Source organism: Gekko japonicus, unplaced genomic scaffold, assembly GCF_001447785.1.
Source record: "Gekko japonicus isolate JY-2015 unplaced genomic scaffold, Gekko_japonicus_V1.1 scaffold5422, whole genome shotgun sequence".
Taxonomy (NCBI): Eukaryota; Metazoa; Chordata; class Lepidosauria; order Squamata; family Gekkonidae; genus Gekko; species Gekko japonicus.
Window position 1 is genome coordinate 2981 of NW_015171661.1, and position 19319 is coordinate 22299.

General features: G+C 46.1%; 1 pseudogene; it reads left to right on the plus strand.

Annotated features, from left to right (window-relative positions):
* The first annotated feature begins 202 nt into the window (after positions 1-202).
* LOC107117834 overlaps positions 203-19319 on the plus strand; it is a 28821-nt pseudogene continuing 9704 nt past the window's right edge.

Sequence of the window (19319 nt, forward strand, 5' to 3'; positions counted from 1 at the left end):
ATTTCCCCACATAGAATGGCCGGTTGAGGGGAGAGATGTGGGACCAAAGGCTCCTGAGCCTCAGTAGGTCAAATCCGGTATCTTGAATTATGCCCTGCATCCAATCTGGAGAGAGGTTCACTCCAGGGGCTGGCACAGAAAACGCGAGTGGAGCAAAATGGCTTTCTTCTTCCCCCCCTTTCTCTCTCTCTCTCCCTCCCAGGCAGGAGTGGAAGGACACCCGGATGCCTCCTCCGCCGTCTCCTCTGTGCGCTGGAGGGAGAAGAGCCGCCATGCACCCAGCACAGGTATTGGGGGGGGGAGACGTGCGGCGGACAGGAAGGATGCGCCGTTGTTCTGCTCAGAGGATCGGGCCCCTTCCCATTGATTCTAGTGCTCCCCACTGGGAAGTCAGAAAAATTGTCACCCCCGCGTCTACGATGGTTTCTGCAGAGAAGCAGGACAACTATAACGTTACTTTTCATATGGCCCAACTCCAGACGTCTCCGTAACAATATGGAATTTCCCACGGAAATCTATTTAGTCCTTGATCCTCCGGACATCTCTGGCCTCTTCCCCACAAGGCTGCTAACCCCACTGCGGCTGAGGACGGCCCCTCGAGTTCCAGGATGCTCCCAAGGAGGGCTGGGGGAGGGGAGATGTCCCCAGGGGGCTCTTCTCACTCTTCCTATATTAATTGACTCTCTCTGTTTCTGGCTTCCCCCCTCATGGACCAGCTTTCCAGTGTGATGTAGATAAACTGCTTCCTTCTCCTCCTTGCAGGCCGGGGTGTCCTTCGAGGAGGTGGCCGTGGACTTCACCCGGGGGGAGTGGGCCCTGCTGCGCCCGGCCCAGAGAGCGCTCTACAAGGAGGTCATGCTGGAGAACTTTGGGAACGTGGCCTCTCTGGGTGAGGAGGAGCCTTCTCTCTTTTTGTGAGGACAAAGGACAAATGTTGCTGGAGACGTAAAGGGATTTTGTTCCGCTAAATAGCTTTGCACATGCAAGCGAACAGCCGTGGCCTGCTTCCTGAGTAAGTTGTAAAGGGACAGACTCATCTCACAGGCTCCTTAACGTATCTGGAAGCAAGTCCTGAATGGTTGTTTTTGAGTGAGTCTCAGAGCACAGTTTCCCTAGTTCCAAACAGATGTGGGCAAAAGGAAATGAGTGACTTGAATCCTGGAACTGGCAAATACAACGGTGTGATTGGATTCCAAGGTCACAGGACAGCCCCCCCCCCAAGTGAGATGGGGGATGAAGTGTAACAGGTCTTGGACTCGGCCGTTCACATCAGGTTCTTCCACCTAACCCACTCTGACAAGGGATGCCGGCCCCCTGGTGGCGTCCCCCGGAATGGCAGCTCACCTCCAGACGACAGAGAGGAGTCCCCCCTGGTGGAAAAGGATGGTTTGGAGGCTGGACTCTATGGCACTGTACCCCACTGAAGGTCCCCGCCCTCCCCAGGCCCCATCCCCAAATCTCCAGGAGCTTCCCAACCCGAACCTGGCGCTCCTACCCGCTGCATCTCCCGCCAGTGACGAGGGGGGAGATGGCAACCGTAAATGGGACAGTCACACCCTTCGGTTAGTCGCTAATGATCTACCTTTTTTTCCTTCCTCTCTCCCTCTTTTCTCTCACTGTGGCCCACAGTCCCCTGTAGTATTTCTCCCCGCTGCTCTGACGCTGCTCCTGGTTTCCGCCGGGTGGTCTCCCTGTGTCCCCCTTCAGATCCCCTGGGTTCCTTGTCTCCCGTCTGCCCCCCTTTCTGGCCAGGTTTCCAGCATAACTCTCCCCCCTCCTTAGGCCCCCCGGCCTCCTCGGTGCAGTCTTTCATCCTCTTTGCCTCTCTGGTCCAGCCTCCCTTCTCTCGTGTTCTTCAGGGACTGCAGGCAACCCCACAACTCTCTCATGGACCAGCCCTGGGCGAGTCACAATGGGGCATCTTCGCCATCAAGGATCTTAGTAATTGTCGAATTCGGAATGACCCAGATAGATATTTTAAGTGCTTTGAGTCCCAGCTGCCTTTAAGATTCTCCTTTCCGTCTGGCCTCCAGTCTACATCTTTACCCTGTCCGTACCTTGACGCTTAATCAAAGTCAACCCTTTCAAAAGGAGGGTCTCACGGCTTTGTGGGGAAACGCTGCCCCCATCTGCAATCTGTGCCTACGGAGGCTGAGGACCGGAGAGGCCCAGAGCTGGGTGTACGTGTGTGCATGGCCCCATATCCCTGCTCCTACAGGGTCTCAGGGTGACAAAAGAGGGATGCGTCTTGGCCCCATACGGTCCTCCATCCCAGCCCCATTACTTGCCTGTGGTGTGTTTCTGGAGGGACCGTCGATCTGGCTTGCAATTGTTGAATTTAGGGGCACACAGAAGAAGAGGTCTGATTTTGTGTGTTTGGGTGTTTTCCTAATAAACAGGACCTCAGTGTGCGAAACCTGACCTCATATCCCGGCTGGAAGAAGAGGGAGGGCCGTTTCTCCCGGGCTGCGATCAAGAAGAGGGATCGGCAGGTAGGGGCCATCTTGGGACTGTGTGTCGCCTACGCCTTCCTCGGAATGGTGGGTGAATGTCTGTGGCCTTGTTTAACCTCAGAGTTTGCCCGGAAAAGAGCTTGGATGACTTGTGGAGGCCGAAATGGTGCCTGGAGGTCTTCAGCCCGGGACAGGAGGCAGTTCCCTTCTGCCTACTCCTGTGGCCCTCAGGCCAAGTCTAGCCTAGTCTTTCTGGCCAGGGTGTTTCCCAGCCCTGTTTCGCCTGAGATCCCTTTAACTCAGGGGTGTCAAACTCATTTGTTATGAGGGCCGGATCTGACATAAATGAGTCCTTTTTGGGCTGGGCCATGTCTGTCATAAAATGTCATGCCAAATAGCGAAGATATAAACTTTATATAAAGGACACAACCAATGCTCCCTCTAAGCTGTGGAGTCTTGTGAGCAAAAATTCTACTTTGTGAGCTACTGGCATTGAAGTTGGGAGCAAGTAATTTGGCCACTGCATAAATTAGTTTGCTCTGGAGCCATCCTTCCTGAGCGAAGTCAAAAATGTGTGAGCCGGAGGCTGAAAAACTGTGAGCTAGCTCACACTAACTCAGCTTAGAGGGAACACTGGACACAACCATAAATGAAAACACGCTTCAAACATTAGCACTCTTGCAATATTTTGTTTATTTAACAGTGTCTGATAACTAACACCTCTTGCTCTGAATTATTGCATCAACATATCTGTGCTGTTGCCATCTTGAGTATGCTGTTCAGGTGTGTGTATCGGTATGCTGCAAACCTACGATGAAGCAGCAGCAGCAGAACTGAAGGAAGAAACAGAAGACAGCCAGTTCTACCTGTGGGCCTGATAGAAGCCCTCCGGGGGCCTGATCTGGCCCCCAGGCCGCATGTTTGACACCCCTGCTTTAATTAGACATGCCAAGTGTTGATACTGTCTCTCTGTGCCTGCAAAGCAAATCATGTCCTTAATATACATCAAAGACTGCGCGCCCCAGAAATGGTGAGGAGGGAGTGGGCAGGCAGGGGGGGTAAGGAACCCGCGGGGGGGGAGCAATGGTGCCCGAGACTCCACACACACACACACACACCCCAGCCACACACTCCGAGCGCCCTCCCCCCATCCCCAAAGCAAGCCCACCACCGAAGGAGCGGTTCGGCCGCCCACAACTGCCCCCAGCCGGTGGAGAAAGTTTCCACGCCGGCTTGGGGCAGCGGCAGGCGACTCGAGCATGCTCCATCCTTCCCCAAAGCACGTTCCCCCCCTTCCCCCCCCACCAAAAGAGCGGCTCAACCGCCTGCTCCGGTACCGGATCTGAGAAAGGTGGTGGCGGGAAGGGGGGAGGCGCCCGGCCCCTGCAGGCCTTTCTCAGGCCCTGTACTCCGGCTGCAATTGACCTTCCTTCCTTCTGCCTCCTCGTGGCCCGACTGAGCACAGGGCTGCTGGGAGCAGGGGGCGGTGCTTGGCCAGGTGCCGGCTCCCGAGCGCTTCACTCCCGGAGCGCCGCCCCGGTGTGCTCCAGGGCCAACTGACCCTGTTTGTTATTCAGTTTAAAAATCATCGCAGTTACTTCCTTCGTGTGGCCGGTCATGTCTTATCTGGTCATGTGCTGGTTTATCTTCTCAAAATATGGCAGCCCTCGAAGCCCCTCAGCCAACCCGTAGACTGGCTGGCCCCCTTTTACAAGACCCATGTATCTCCTTCCAATAAATCTCAGGGCAGGAACCCCCTTAAGATTTCACCATTTCCGAAGCAATTAGGCCAGAGGGTCCTCTCTCGTTTGTCTCCCAGCCAATCACTGCCCCAGTGAAATCCTTTTTTCCATCAAATTTGCACAAGCTACGGATTGGTTGATACCATCTAGTCCATTACAGGATCAGACTCCCAACCAAGACACCGAAAGTGGTTTCCCCAGACACCAGGCCTTCGAATTCTTGGCTCCTCTGTTGGTGTGTGTGTGTGTTGACGGCTGTGAAGTCACTCTCGACTCATGGAGACCCTATGAATTAATGCCCTCCAAAATGTCCTACTGTTTATAGCCATTCTCAGTTTATACAAACTGAGGGCCCGTGTTTTTGTTGATTATATCAATCCATCTCCGGTTGGGTCTTTCTCTTCTCCTGCCGACTTCCTCTTTTCCTAGCATTATTGTCTTTTCCCGTGCCTCTTGTCTTCTCACGATGTGACCAAAGTATGATCGTCTCAGTTTAGTCACTTTAGCTTCTAAGGAGATTCAAGACTTAATTTGGCCCAGAGCTGGGGTGTCAAACATGCGGCCCGGAGGCCGGATGAGGCCCCCGGAGGGCTTCTATCAGGTCCGCATTGGAACGGGCTGTCTTCAGCTTCTTCTTCCCATTCTGCTGCTGCTGCTGCGTCATCGTAGGTTTGCAGCTTACAGATACACACCTGAATAGTGTACTCAAGATTGCAACAGCACAGACATTTTGATGCAATAATTCAGAAAAAGAGGTGTCAGTTATTATACACTTTTAAATAAACAAAATATTTCAAGAGTGCTAATGTTTTAAGCATGCTTTTACTTTAAGTTAAAAAAAAACCTTTGTGTTTGTGTCTTTTATATAAAGTTTATATCTCCGCCACCTGGCATGACATTTCATGACACACATGGCCCGGCCCAACAAGGTCTCATTTATGTCAGATCCAGCCCCCATAACAAATGAGTTCGACACCCCTGGTCTAGAGGATACTGATTTGTATTTTTAGTGGTCCACGATATGCTGAAAACTATCCTCCAACACCACATTTCGAAGGAATCTCCTAATTCCTTAGGGATTGACTTTGCTCGTCCTGGTCTTAGCAGAAGGCGGTGAGGAATGGCCCACTCCCAAGCCCTTTCTGTCTCCATTCCTTGCACAGCTGCAGTTTCCTCTCTGCTGCCCTTCTCTGGCTTGAGTTAGACTTGCAGTCTGTCAGCTGGCAGCCAGACCGTAGAAGAATCAGACAACAGAGTGTCATCCCGTCCACTCGGTCGCCCAAAGTGATTGCCTAAGAGGGGCTGGCTGTGGAGCGGTGCCCCCCAGCCCCTCCTCTGCCACCGTCCCTAGCCCGGATCCCTACCAGGACATCTGAAAGCTTTTACCTGAAAAACCTTGTTAGTCTTTAGGTGCTCCTGGGCTGAACATTAGGTGTTTGTGGAAAGTGTCATATCCTCACACCAGGCATCCCTTTCTTTCTGCAGGTGACGTGTGGCAGTCAGCAAATGGAGCGGAAGAACACCGATTGATGGAAAAAGAGGATACATATTCAGACGTGACAGAGAAGTTTGAATATTTGGAGGCAGCAAGGAAGGAGGAGGAAAAACAGCAACCCAAAAGGGGGAATAATTCTGGTCCTTTGCAGGGGGGTGACTCTGTACAGCAAAATACACGTCAAGGAGACAACAGGGATGAGTGCACTGCAAGCAAGAAAAGTTTCACCGACATATCAATTATTAATATTCACCAAAGGATGCATAACAGAAAGAAAATATATAAGTGCCAGAAATGTGGAAAAAGTTTCAGGCAGAGAGAGTACCTTACATCCCATCAAAGAATTCACACAGGGGAGAAACCTTACAAATGTCTGGATTGTGGGGAAAGCTTCAGTCGGAGTGACACTCTTACTTCCCATCAAAGAATTCATACCGGGGGAAAACCTTACAAATGCCTGGAGTGTGGGAAAAGCTTCAGCTCGAATGACAGTCTTACTTCCCATCAAAGAATTCATACCGGGGGAAAACCTTACAAATGCCTGGAGTGTGGGAAAAGCTTCAGCTCGAATGACAGTCTTACTTCCCATCAAAGAATTCATACCGGGGGAAAACCTTACAAATGCCTGGAGTGTGGGAAAAGCTTCAGCTCGAATGACAGTCTTACTTCCCATCAAAGAATTCATACCGGGGGAAAACCTTACAAATGCCTGGAGTGTGGGAAAAGCTTCAGCTCGAATGACAGTCTTACTTCCCATCAAAGAATTCATACCGGGGGAAAACCTTACAAATGCCTGGAGTGTGGGAAAAGCTTCAGCTCGAATGACAGTCTTACTTCCCATCAAAGAATTCATACCGGGGGAAAACCTTACAAATGCCTGGAGTGTGGGAAAAGCTTCAGCTCGAATGACAGTCTTACTTCCCATCAAAGAATTCATACAGGGGAGAAACCATACAAATGCCTCAATTGTGGGAAAAGCTTCAGTCACAGAAAAAGTCTTACTATCCATCAAAGAATTCAAACAGGGGAGAACCTATATAAATGCTTGGAGTGTGAGAAAAGTTTTGGAAGAAAAGATACTCTCATTGCCCATCAAAGAATTCATACCGGGGGAAAACCTTACAAATGCCTGGAGTGTGCGAAAAGCTTCAGTCACAGTTCCCATCTTACTTCCCATCAAAGAATTCACACAGGGGAGAAACCATACAAATGCCTGGAGTGTGGGAAAAGCTTCAGCTGGAATCACAGTCTTACTTCCCATCAAAGAATTCACACAGGGGAGAAACCTTACAAATGTTTAGAGTGTGGGAAAAGCTTCAGTTGGAGGGGCAGTTTTACTTCCCATCAAAGAATTCACACAGGGGAGAAACCATACAAATGCCTGGAGTGTGGGAAAAGCTTCAGCTCAAATGACAGTCTTACTTCTCATCAAAGAATTCACACCATACAAATGCCTCAATTGTGGGAAAAGCTTCAGTCAGAGAAAAAGTCTTACTTCCTATCAAAGAATTCACACAGGGGAGAACCCATACAAATGCCTGGAGTGTGAGAAAAGCTTCAGTCGGAAGCATACTCTTATCTCCCATCAAAGTATTCACGCAGGGGAGAACCTATTTGAATGCTTGGAGTGTGGAAAAAGTTTTGGAAGAAAAACTTCATCAAAGAATTCACACCGGAGAAAAACTTTACAAATGCCTGGATTGTGGGGAAAGCTTCAGTCGGAGGGACAGTCTTACTTCCCATCAAAGAATTCACACAGGGGAGAAACCATACAAATGCCTGGAGTGTGGGAACAGCTTCAGTCATAGTAAGAATCTTGCTTTCCATCAAAGAAATCACACAGAGGAGAAACCGTACAAATGCCTCAATTGTGGGGAAAGCTTCAGTCAGAGTAACACTCTTATCTCCCACCAAAGAATTCACACAGGGGAGAACCTATATAAATGCTTGGAGTGTGGGAAATGTTTAGGAAGAAAAGATACTCTCATCACCCATCAAAGAATTCACACAGGGGAAAAACATACAAATGCTTGGAATGTGGGAAAAGCTTCTTTTACGGTAAGAGTCTTGCTTCCCATCAAAGAATTCACACAGGGGAGAAACCATACAAATGTCTGGTGTGTGGAAAAAGCTTCCGTCAAAGTGGAAAGCTTACTTCCCATCAAAGAATTCACACAAGTGAATCATACAAATGCCTGGATTGCAGGAAAAGCTTCAGTTGGAGGGGCAGTTTTACTTCCCATCAAAGAATTCACACAGGGGAAAAACCATACAAATGCCTGGATTGTGGGAAAAGCTTCAGTCGGAGTGACAGTCTTACTTCCCATCAAAGAATTCACACAGGGGAGAAGCCATACAAATTCCTGGAGTGTGGGGAAAGCTTCAGGCACAATACATCCCTTGCTTCCCATCAAAGAATTCACACGGGAGAAACCATACAAATGCCTCAATTGTGGGGAAAGCTTCAGTTGGAGGAAGTTTTACTTACCATCAAAGAATTCACACAGGGGAGAAACCATACAAATGCCTAGAGTGTGAGAAAAGCTTCAGTTGGAGGAACACTCTTATCTCCCATCAAAGTATTCACGCAGGAGAGAACCTATAAAAATGCTTGGAGTGTGGAAAAAGTTTTGGAAGAGAAAATACTCTCATCATCCATCAAAGAATTCACACCAGGGAAAAACCTTACAAATGCTTGGGGTGTGGGGAAAGCTTTGATTACAGTTACAGTCTTGCTGTCCATCGAAGGATTCACACAGGGGAGAAACCATACAAATGCCTGGAGTGTGGAAAAGGTTTTGGAAGAAAAGATACTCTCATCGCCCATCAAAAAATTCACACAGAGGAGAAACCATACAAATGCTTGGAGTGTGAGAAAAGCTTTGGTTACAGTACTATTCTTGCTTCCCATCGAAGAATTCACACAGGTGAGAAACCATACAAATGCCTGGAGTGTGGGAAAAGCTTCCGTCAAAGTGGAAGCCTGACTTCCCATCTAAGAATTCACATGGAATATTGGAAGTTGCTTCTTCAATCCAACTCCAGTCTAAGGAATCTATGTCATGGTATTGACGTATTAATGTAGCTATAGTTGTCATTTTGTAGTAGAGATACAAATCTGCTACCTCCATACCTCCTTTTCTTTTGGTTCTAGTGAGAGTGCTGTGTGATGTTCTTGGAGATTTAAACTTCCAAGTAAACTTATTAATGTCTCTTTCCATTTCTTTCTTTGTTGTTCTGTAATAAAAATAGGAAGGGTTCGAAAGCAATACAAATATTTTGGTAAAATATAAGCTTTTACAAAAGGCTATGCTCAAAATATGGTGTCAAAATAAAGCAAAATTGACTACTCCTCACTCTTTACGAAGTACCTTTACAAGACAACAATGGTTCAAACCGGCACAAGGCAAAAATACATTTCTTACCTGGAAAACGGCCAACATCACCAGAAGAGTGGATATAATAATAATAAATAATAATAATAATAATACTTTCCATTTATTAATCGCTTTCCCCAGTGGGCTCAAAGCGATGTACAGTTACTCCATACTCCACAAGGGACTAACAATGTTCATAGGGGATAGGGAAGACAACATATATTCACTTTAATTGCACGCGCCGTTACTGCCCGGTGTAGACGTCTTCTGGCTGGCTCCGTCATTTTCCTGCACGGTTGCTTGCTGGCCAGGCCTCAGGACCTGTATGTCAATCGCCACACTGCCACCGCCTGGCCGGAACATCCATTGCAGGCGTTCTTTTTCGTAGCCGGGAAGCTGTTTCGCCTTTTACAAGCTTGACCAGGACGTCCAACCGTCAGCTAATGCCCTCCCACAAGGGAGATTGGTGTGCCCACCCTCTCTAAGGAGTGGTTCCCATTTTTCTACTCGGCAAAGCTTTCGAATCGCTGGGTGGATGATGAGCTGGGGACAACAGGCTGGCTGCTCACACCAGCGCGGGGCTTGAACTAACACAGTTCAGATGTTAAGACAGTGGGATATACCCACTGTGCCACTGCTCACAAAAGCTCCATCCATCGGAAATCTGAAATAGAAGACAAATACAAAGTTAAAATACAATGGCATGAATACCTGCAAGTAAGCCATGTAATTGAATCAACAGGCTTTAAGCAGGCAATGTCATCTCCTCTTACAGGTTTAGAGAAACTTTTACATAAAGGTTGCAATGAAATAAAAAAGGCCTAATCTCCAAGGTATTTGGCCTATTTCTGGGAGCTAGTAATGCTAAACTGATGAAATATGAAACGGCATGTGTTCTTAGTGAAGATCAATGGGAAACCATTTGGAAATCACAAACTAGTATTTCCAAGGGAGTAGAAATACAGGAAGCATCAATGAAGGTAATGCTTAGATGGTACTTGACACCAGCAAAACTCTCACATATAAGCACACAGGTGTCTCCTCTTTGCTGGAAACTTTGCGGAGTTAAGGCCAATTATTTCCATAACTGGTGGTCATGTAAACACATTTCAGAGTTCTGGAAAAAAATTATACTACAGATTCAGACACTAGTGATGCCACTAGATCCAAAATTGTTGCTTTAAAATCTCTGGCCAGATGATAATATACCTAATACTAAAAAACAATTGATCAACATATTAATAACAGCTGCCAAGGTTACTATAGCCAAATGCTGGAAAGACAATCATTCTCTTAGCATAGAATTTTGGTTTCACAAGATATGGGACTTTTTCATGCTTGAAACGATATCTATCACTCAAATGACCAGAATGAATGCGAAATATATAATCCCTTAGGAAAATGGTTCCCCATGATAGAAAAAATAACCTTTGAGAACTTGAATTGGGAAAGCATCAATAAAGCTAGATATAAAATAATGATTTACAGTTGACATAAGTTTTATCACTCTGTATTCTGTATTCCGAAAGAATGTAAGTTGTTATATGATAGAAATTTTATAGTATTCTTTTTTTTCTCTAAGTGGAGCAACCTATATTTGTGTATTATAATGTTGAATTCTGTATTCCTTTTGTAAAAGAATAAAAATTGTTTGGGAAAAGAATTCACATGGGAGAAATCATATCAATGCCTGGAGTGTGGAAAATGCTTCAGTTGCAGTTCACACCTCAGTGTCCATTAGAAAATTCATAAAGAGGAGAAACTATAGAAATGCCTAGAGTGTGGAAAAAGCTTCAGTCACAGCAGAAGCCTTACTTCCCATCAAGGAATTCAGAAAGGGGAGAAACCATAGAAATGCCCGGAGTGTGGGAAAAGCTTCAGTTGCAGTTTACACGTTGGCGTCTGTCAGAAAAATCACACAGGGGAGAAGCCATATAAATTCCTGGAGTGTGGGAAAAGCTTCAAAGTGCGCACTTTAATGGCCATCAAAAAGTTCACAGAGTGGAGAAAACATACAAAGGTATGGAGTGTGGGATAAACCATGGTCACAGTAACATTCTTACGTTCCATAGAAGAAGTCACACAAGGGAGAAACCAGGGGAGAGGAAATTCATGTTTTTAATTGTATTTATGCTCTGGAATTGCAAACAACTGCTGTCTTGAGTCTTATAACCTTGCTTTGAAAATTTAATCGGAGTTACCAAGATGTATTCTAGTCCAGGTAGTATAATAACTCCTTTGCACAATCACTTTAGGGTCCAATTGTTTTATTTGAAGGACAATCACATCTTCAAGTTCAAAGATTTTATTTCTCTTCCCCTGTCCCCTCTATCAAAAGTGTCATGTAAGGGTCAAATGAGGCTTTCTACTGGTGGCTTCCAATCAGAAAAGACCTTATATCGGTTGAGCATATCATGTGTGCCGGGTATCGCACTGTACATAGCCTTCTGCCCATCAACATAAAAATGGACTTGCTTAAATCTTAAAGAATATTAATGCTTCAGTATTTAGCTAAGTCTGAGAAATGTTTGGAGAAATGATTTTTATTGAGTGCAGTTTTCTGTAGTTGTATGATTATGAAAATGAAGCTCAAATACTTTGGCCACCAAATGAGAAGGGAGCACTCACTGGAGAAGACCCTGATGCTGGGAAAGATTGAAGGTCAAAGAAGACGGGGACAGCAAAGGATTAGATGGTTAGACAGTGTCAGAGATGCAGCGAACATGAAACTGAGCAAACTTCAGAGGACAGCGGAAGACAGGAGCTTCGGTATTTATCTAAGAGTGAGAAATGTTTGGAGACCTGTTTTTATTGCGTGCAGTTTTCTGTAGTTATATGATTATCTTTCACCTTTTCATCAAATTCTTGCCTAATACAAAGAGCATGCTTTATTTTAAATAAAAACATTATCTCTAAGCAGTTCACTGTTTGTTCTACTCACACAAGATCTGAAGACTGGTCTCAGATATTTCATTGCATAGGAAGAGATGAGTCTCTCAGAAAGTTTGCTCAGTAAAACCTTAATGGGTGCTTCTGCAGGTGAGTTCAGTTAATGAGGCTTTAACTTCTGCAAGAGCTGGGTTCAGTGCAGATCCATAGATAGAATGCAAATTGAATAATTCATCACATCAACTTTGGCAGGATAGGGAAATGAATTTTTCTTGGGGGAAATCAACCCCCTCGCAGGGAATGCCTTTCCGAATGCCTCCATCTGCACTTCCTGTGTTTTCCTATGAGGCTGCTGGTTCCCTTTTTCTACAGCTGCAGATGAGTGTCACCACAGGGTTCTTTTAACTAGTTTTCACAGCCCAACAGTGAGGGTCAGGGAGAGAAGTTGAACATAAGAACATAAGAGAAGCCAATGTTGGATCAGGCCAATGGCCCATCCAGTCCAACACAGTCGCCAAAACTACCAGGTATCCAGAACCTGAAACGGTTAGTCAAATAGAAAAGAGGGCCAACAATAAAAGCTTAATATATATATATAGTATATAAAAAGATACATGTATTTATTAACAAAGAATTTTAAAATATATAAGGACAATTCTACTGAGGACACTTTGGCTAAACCATCATAGGAAGGCACTTTCTGGACCAGAAATTATTACCAGTGAAACACCACTTGGCATGTGATTGCATCTTTGGTGGCCTCATTTGTACTTTTAGTCTGTGCCTAGTGGTTTCATTTTGGAACAATTTTTTTCTGGACCTTTTTGTATTTATATTTTATATCTGTATGATTGTACTGTACTATTATATAAGCCAATATGTTCCTCACTGTGTTTGACCTCAAACTTGACGACAATTTCGCCCGGCAGGTTGTTCCGCTTAATATATTTTGAGTATGACTGATAAGTCACCTCAATTTCCGATTCTGCTTCTGCCGTTGACACCCCCACTGCTGACGCGATGAGCTCAGCCATTAGCTTTTTCAAGTTTTCTCCTTGCGATTCAGCAATCTCCTGAAATCTGAGTGTTTTATTCGCTTTCTCCATCTGCAGGTTCAACAACCTTCTTTCCTGAAAATCTTGCCTCTGTTCCAGCAGACCAATCTTCTTTTTTTAACTTAATTTTTTATTATAAGAAATTCAATAAATTTTAACAAATATAACGAATCTTTTTCTTTTTTCATACAACAAACTCTGTATCCAGAAAACTGTAGAATTAAGCATAGAAATAACTATTATCTGAATGCACATTCTCCTAGAATAAGATATGATAAAGTATAATCCTAATTTGTATGTATTGTGTTTAAGTGAGGTGATTGTGGGAACTATCTTGTGTCCTTACTGTTGTTTAAAAGTTAAGCCATTCGATGTAAGCTGGGTTAGATGGAAGGAAATCTCTTTCTGTCATGTACTGTAAGTATTCGTACCATGTTCTGACAAACTTGGAACAGCAGACCAATCTTCTTTTTAACTTTCTTAGTGTCGTGTACAGTCTCTTTAAGTTTCTCTTCTGTTTGTATAGATTTCTTTATTAGCTCGGCAATCTGCTGTTGCTGCTTTGCCAGGTTTTGGTTTGAAGCGGTCATCTGTTGGTTAATACCATCGAGCCTCTCGTTAATCGGCTTGAGCAGCTCCGATAACATGGAGAACACGTCACCCATCTCCTCGCCTCTCGGACTCTGACCACCTCGCCCTGGCCCTCTGCCCGGTTTTCCTCGCGCGCCGGCCATTTTCAACTTTGTTTACACTAGAAGGACCTCTTTCACCCTTCTTCAAAAGAAACGCATTTATCTTTGCAAATGCAGCTAAGTCTCTTACACACTTTAGCGTTTCCCTTCTCTCCTCCCCCCCTCCGTTTATACAAGACAGTTCGTTTGTTTACGTCTGAAATTCCTTCCAGACACCGCTTTCCATTGGGGGGGGAGAACTCACTTTTAAAACTTTTCCGCTTGGCTCTTTCTCCACTTCATTGCTGGTCTATAAATAGACCTCTTGTAACATCGCTTATTCGTTGATCTTCTCTGCTTGTCCCGGTTGGCATCAGCTATGCTCGGTGTAAAACTGAACCTCGCAGCGGGTGGACCGATTGGGGCAAGAAGGAGCGCCTCAATTCTCCGGCATTACGCCATCGAAGAGGTTGCCCCCCCCAGCGCCCCCGGCTTGGAGCCTTTAACTAAGGCTCACCTGGGGGTGCCACTTGAGGTGGCACCCCTCCAATTCCACTGGAGCGCGAAACACTCCCCCAGAGGTAGGGGAAAGCATCCGCCATCGCCGAGCCACAGACCGGAAGTCGAGGCTTTAACTTCTGTAAGAGCTGGGTTTAGTGAAGATCCCTAGATAGAATGCAAATTGAATAATTCATCACAACAACTTCAGCATTGGATAGGGAAATGAATTTTCCTTGGAGGGGAAAATAAGCCCCCTCGCAGGGATGCCTTTCCGACTGCCTCCATCTGCATTTCCTGCGTTTTCCTGTGACTGTCGCCACAGGGTTAATTTCTTTTAACTAGTTTCACAGGATGTAGTGATGGCCGCAGGAATAAACAGCTTTAAAGAGGGATTAGCCACCACAGCTTGGCTCCTCGGAGTGAGGTCTTCTACAGGTGCCAACCTGCAAATGGGCAAAATCAACCATCACCTCTATATGTATCTTTTCTGTTACTGACCCCAGGTTAAGGAATGGGTCCGACTCTCCCGGCTTTTCACAAACTAGCCAAAACAGTTATTCAAGAGAGCTTCTCTAGGCATGCGATAGGGTTGCACTGTACTGAATGAGTCACTAGGGCCCCGGTCACACGGGCCAGATATTGTGGGGGGGGGGAGGCGTGGCTGTTTGCCCCGGAGCGAACTACCGCGCGGCCGCCGGATCATTCCTCCCGCTGACGTCCCGTGGTTCGGGGGGAAGTGCTGATCATATGACAATCCTGTGGCACGGCAAAGGCGCAGCGCAATCACAGCTAGGCGCCACTGCCGTGGCAAACAGGGTTGTGGGGTTTTTTTAAACCAAAGTGTGCGCATGCGCCGTTGGGTGCTTGTGCGCATCCCGTGGAGACTTGGGGGAAAAAAACCTTTTTGCCACAGGACATGGGCGGGCGCCGGATGCCATGACCTACCACCGGAAACGCGATCAGACGCCCGCCCTTGCCCTGCGGTTTCCGGAAACTAGTACCTCAGAGGTACTAGTTTTTTACGGCGCATCTTCAGCGGAAAGCCTCGGGTTAGCCACGGGAGCTCTCTGCTTCCCAGATGTTGTGGTGTGATCGCGCCTGGAAAATCCGCCTGTCTTCCGTCTCTGTAGCGTGGCTAATGCTCCGTGTGACCGCAGCCAAAGTGAGTTATTTCAAGGATCAGGGACTGTGGTCTATGCTGCTGTGTTCAGCTAGATGAAGCTAGGATCCTACTATGTAGGATTTTGCATCATGTAATGTGTCCTGTTAAGACTGATGCTCCTGGTTTTAGAGTCCTGGTTTTAGATTTCTGATTGGTTCTGCGACCCTCATCCTCTTGTGTGGTTTATTGAAATGCCCCATCTTGTTGAGTGTACTGATTCACTCCGTGCAGTCTGCCTTGAGTCCAGATGAGAAGGGCCGACTATAACTGGCATAAATAAATAAATAATATTCAGCTGGGGCGCCTGATCTCCCCAAGCCCCACCCTCGCCAAGGCTCAACCCCCAAATCTCCAAACCCCCAAATCAATCTCAAAGTGGCAATGCTAGAAAGGCCTGACCCCCCTGAGTCCTTCCTGAAAGGCCAATACACACATGAAAAGGACCCTGCCCTCGCCCCCTGCCTATCACTCACAGAAACCCAGTGTGGAATGCTGTGATTGCCTAGCAACAGCCACTGAGGGAATCCATTTCTTAAAGTTACAGGTGCTCATTTTATCATTTGGTTTTTTTAAAAAAAAAGCATTTTCCCCCTAACACATTTCATTTTTTTCCTATAACCCTGGGAAATTTTCAGTTTGTAGAAAATTGTCTCATAGGTACAACTCCCATAGGCACAACTCTTCTAATGTTGTCTCATAGGCACAACTCACAGTTCTTTTCTATTGCCAGCAAAGTGTTGAAAACACTTATCATACGAGAAAAATACAGACATACACCACTTTTTGGGGTTAACCCATAGAGCATACAGAAGCACTGCCATGAGTATTGTCCTCAAGGAGGGGCACAGACTTCACAATTTCCCCGGGGGGAGGATGGGACTGAACCTGGTCCAGGCCCACAGTAATCTATATTAAAATGTTTAAATATGAAGTTACATTTCCAAAAACCATCAACAATCGTGGTTTGAAAAATATTTTTTTGTTTGTTTGGTGTAGTGGTTAAGTGCACGCACTCTAATCCTGGAGAACCGAGTTTGATTCCCCACTCCTCCACTTGCACCTGCTGGATGACCTTGGGCAAGCCATAGTTCTGGCACAGCTGTTTTTGAAAAAGAGCCGTTTCTGTCAGCGCTCTCTCAGCCCCAGCTACCTCACAGGGTGTCTGTTGTGGGGAGGGGAAGGGAAAGGAGTTTGTAAGCCGCTCTGAGACTTCTTCCGGTAGTGAAGGGCAGGGTATAAATCCAGTCTCCTCTTCTCCTTCTCATGTCATAATAAATAAAGTTTGAGTCCAGTGGCACCTTTAAGACCAACAAAGTTTTATTCAGTAAAATAATTTGTTGGTCTTAAAGGTGCCTCAGTTTGTAAGGCCTGAGGAAAGCAAAGGATTGAGGGGCACAACTTGTTTAAAAGGAATAGACAAATAAGGAAGGTGGGAGGAAGAGTCGCATTATATGTATAGGAGGTATATACTTGTGAGGAAATACGTGAATCTGAGCCTCGGAGTTCAGTTGAGAGTCTCTGAGTAAACATAAAAATAAAAGGAGTAAGAAATAATAGTGATATTATGGTGGGGGGTCTGCTATAGACCACCAAGCCAGGCAGAGGACTTGGATGAGACACTCCTAGAACAGATCACACAGTTCTCAAAGAGACAGGACACGGTGGTCATGGGAGATTTCAGTTACCCGGATATCTGTTGGAAGTCCAACGCTGCTAAAAATTAAAGGTCCAATAAATTCCTGACATGTCTTGCTGACCACTTCATTTTCCAGAAAGTGGAGAGGGAAACAAGGGGAATCTGCTATCTTGGACCTGATTCTTACCAGCTGGGTAGTAGTGGCTGTGTAATTTTGGAATTTACAGTCTTGGGGAAGGGGAAAGCTGGAAGTAGTCAGACATACAGGTTGGACTACAGGAAAGCAACTTTTGACTTACAAATCCCCTGGTCAGAAATACTTAAGGAGAGGGGAGTTCAAGAGGGGTGGGAGTTTCTTAAAAGTGAAATATTGAAGGACCAATCAAAAAGGATTCCTATGAGAAGGGAAAATGGGAGGAGTCTAAAGAAGGCAAAGTGGCTCTCGCCTCCAGAAGCAGCTTTGGAAGGAGGTCCTCATAACCAAGGACGAAGAGAAACAAAGAACCAGGGCTTGTAGAGAGACGGTTAGGAAAGCCAAAGCCCCGTATGAGCTTAGGCTAGTGAGAGATGCTAAAAACAACAAAAAAAGGGGTCCTTTTGTTATGTTCATACACTGAACGCAAGTCAGCAGTGTGATGCGGTAGCTAAAAAGGCAGATGCCGTTTTGGGCTGTATCAACCAAAGTCTAGTATCCAGCTCACTCAAAGTGATTGTATCGCTTTACTCTGATCTGGTGAGGCCTCACCTAGAGTATTGTGTTCAGTTTTGGGCACCACGATTTAAGAAGGATACAGACAAGCTGGAATGTGTCCAGAGGAGGGCAACGTTTATTTTACACATGTTCAATTTGGTTACAAACATTTCAACAAATCCGATTACACATTGAAGTGTAAAGTGCTTTTGATGATCAATGATAATTACCAAAGGACGACTGCATGGACTATACTCTCTGATGAAGATATGAAACGCCTGAGACGACCTGGGATCTGCGTTAGTAGTCGTTCGATTTAAAGAGTTTGCCACACCCATGTGGACATATTGTGGAGTTCTAAGCCTTGTCAAGGTCATTTCAGCGTTTAGTTGATGTTCCACAGCTTTTGAAAATATTGGTCCGGTTCAAGGTTTATATCTTTATTGATACTATTGTTTCTTTTTCTTTCACTTCGGTGACTTTGTAAGTGTGTGTATATATATGTGTGTGTGTGTGTGTATTGTTGTGTCCGCTGACCGCCACCAGGGCCCAGGCTCCTGGTCTCTCCACTGGGGGACCAATGGGACAGTGGCGGGAGATTTAAAACCACCAACGGGACCTAGGGGTGTGTCCCCAGGTATGTATATAGTTGGCCAGCCGGCCGTTTGTTTTTGTCTTTGTTGTGTACCAGTAAAACATGCTGATCGCTACATCCGTCTCCGTGGTTTCTTCATGTGTTTAACCCACTACACTTCATATATATGTGTGTGTGTGAGAGAGCTTTCTATCTTGTGATCGGTTTATGTTATTGTATTTTTTACACTGTGTATGTATGAAACAATAGAAAATTGGTTGTTAGAATACTTGTGAATATTTCATGATACAAAAACAAACCAAAAACCCCCACTGAGGCCTGTTATTTGAATACTTATTGTTTTAAAAAAGCATACAGCATTTAGCTTAGATTAGATGCTCTTGTCTGCATTCCTTTCCCATCAACCCACCTGGAGGCCGGCATCCCTGTTGAATCAAAATCTGTTTAGGGAGGGCCAACCCCTCCGTAATTATCAGAGAGGGGTGTTTGTTTTAAAAAAATCTTCATCCCTTTAGAACAGGCCTGCCCCTTAGCCGAGGGACATCATGATGTGTTTCACTGATTTGCCCCTTTCTCTGCTCACATCTTCCCTCCTGGCTCCACTGAAGGGCTCTCTAAGCAGGGATTGTTTGGGGGCTTCTTTGCGGCATTGTTCACCACTGGCAGTGTGCGCCAGCACATTTTTGGAGGGGGGGAGGCTCCCAATCCCTTAGGGGGGAATCAATGCCTCCTTAGGTATGAGTCCCGCCACCTTTCCTTAAAAACACACACAGAATGAGTACTGTCTCGAAGAGAGAGAGAGAGAGCCGCGGTCCTAGAGAGGCACCTAGTGATGGCGAGGGGGTGTGTGTGCTGCATTTCCTCCTCCTCCGCCCCTGGCAAGGAAGCGCCTCTTGAGTCTCGCGGGCTTCTGCTCGAACGGCTGGCAGGAAATCTGGTGAGCCCGAAAGAGGCTTTGGAGGGGGTGGGGATATGGGGGTTGGGGGGGCTGCAATGCAAGACCCAAAGCAGAGAGAAAGCGGGGGAATGAAGCAGGGGGGGGAAAAGAGGGC